The following is a 2,474-nucleotide window of genomic DNA, read 5'->3' on the forward strand; positions in this document are numbered from 1 at the left end:
AAAAAATTCAATTGTTTTCATCTAAATGCTGGCTATTAGAAATTTAGAAGTATAGAATTTTTAGTGGGCTTGGAATGATTGTTGCCTTAACCTTCATAGTTCATATGGTTGCTGAAATAGATTAAACAAAATATTTATTACTTGGTGTGTGTGTGATGGGGTACTACACATACCTGAGGGAATAGTAAGGTGCTCAAGGAGCTTTGAACACCATATTAGGGAAAAAACAAAAAAATTCTTGGACATATTTACAAGCATAAATTTTCAGTGATGTTATGATAGGACATAAATTGATTAGCCATTCCGGTTGTCTCTTAATAAATTTCAGGGGTGGTGCCATCTAGTTTATGGGATAAGTTGTTTGTGGCATTATACTATTATTGAGTTTGTTAAATATTGTTGGGTTGTGATGACAATTGTCAACTTATCCCATAAACTAGATGGCACCACCCCTGAAATTTATTAAGAGACAACCGGAATGGCTAATCAATTTATGTCCTATCATAACATCACTGAAAATTTATGCTTGTAAATATGTCCAAGAATTTTTTTGTTTTTTCCCTAATATGGTGTTCAAAGCTCCTTGAGCACCTTACTATTCCCTCAGGTATGTGTAGTACCCCATCACACACACACCAAGTAATAAATATTTTGTTTAATCTATTTCAGCAACCATATGAACTATGAAGGTTAAGGCAACAATCATTCCAAGCCCACTAAAAATTCTATACTCCTAAATTTCTAATAGCCAGCATTTAGATGAAAACAATTGAATTTTTTCCCCCTATTGCATCATATGATAGAATAACACCTAGCATCACAAATACTGCATTTTTAAACTCTAACCCAAATGCTCCCAATTCAATTCAAGTCGGAATTCCAATTCGGTCAAAGTCAAAATTCCATATTCACAACAAAATCAAGATCTGTCATATTCAAATCGATTTCAAAATGCATTGACGAATGAAGCAACCATCCTTAAATTATTGTTGCATTATGTTGAAGGTGACAGTTCTAACGTTATTAGTTGAATGATAGAAGGAAGTAATGTCTAAATCTTTGAATTTAGGAGTTATATAACAATGCGTTAGTCACAAAACTTTTGGGGTCCGTTGTGAATCCTCAACAGACTAAACAGGTCCACCACATGTATAGGGACACTCCAATATCTATAATGGATCCATTCATTAAAAAAAGGTGACTAAATTCGATGCTTGCCCACACACACACAGAGGGGAGAAAGGGAGGGGGGACTCTTTTTCTGAAATTAAAACACTGATAGAGATGTCAGACCTATACCACAATTGTTCATGGTTTTAGTACTACTTCGAAAACTCAAAATTGCTATAACTACTATACAGACACTCCAAAAATGAGGCTTTCATTAATGAAAAATGAAAAAGAAAAAGGAATTCAAAGTTAAATGACATCTTAATCAACCACAAAACATTATCACAGCCCCCTTATATCCAAAATTTAGTTATAAAAATAAATAAAAAAGAATCTCTAAATCTAACAGTAACTAAATACATATATGCGTATACAATAATACATGCATATATGCACATTGCACCATCCCAAAATTCAATTTGATTTCTACCAGCAGCTATACACACAACCCTTTTTCTTTTTTCTTTTTTTTCTCTTCTTCAACAATAAAACCACGCTACCAACATTCCCATCATACAAGCTAACACTAACTATACAAAGTCAAAACAAGTCCTTCACCGAAACAAAAATCAACTCAACTCAGCTCAAAGTTCCTCTGTACCAAACAATGAGCAAAAGAAAATTAAAAATTAAAAAAAAATACACAGAGAGAGAGAGACTGAAGATTAATGGTACAAACAGAAAAGAAGGTTAAAAAAATTAGAAGAAAAGATTAACTGATGCTCCGATTTGCTGAAGAGCATACCTTGAGCTGAAGGCTGAAGGCTGATGCTCCGATTTGCTCCGATTTGCTGAAGAAAAGAGATGACAGCTCCGACTTGGCGAAGAAAAACGGCGACAGCTGTGTAGGGGCTGTGACGGTGGTGTTGTGATTTGTGTGAGGAGGTGAGGCCGTCTGGGTTCACGGTGGAGTGAGGGTGAGGAGTGTAGGGGCTGTGACGCTGTGTCGGATTGAGAGGGAGAGAGTGTAGGGAGGCTGCTGTGCTTAGGGAGTGAGTGCAGAAGAAATGAGCATTAGGGTAAGAAATTTAGTTATTATATATATGAGGGTATTTAAGTCATTTCAATTAACCGGGTTTTACTGGGTCGGGTCTCGGGCGTTTTTTTTTAAAAAACCCGACCCGACCCGGACCCGCTTCGGGTTTTTTTTTTAAACCCATACCCGACCCTATTTCTAATCGGACCGGGTAAAACCCGGCCCATTAGGGTCGGGCCGGCGGGTACCCGCGGCCGGGTATAAAATTGCCATCCCTAAATGCATTCCACAGAGATAAAACAGAAGGTCAACGGACCCATTATATAAA

Source organism: Quercus suber, unplaced genomic scaffold (genome assembly GCF_002906115.3).
Source record: "Quercus suber isolate HL8 unplaced genomic scaffold, Cork oak 2.0 scaffold_402, whole genome shotgun sequence".
NCBI classification, from domain to species: domain Eukaryota; kingdom Viridiplantae; phylum Streptophyta; class Magnoliopsida; order Fagales; family Fagaceae; genus Quercus; species Quercus suber.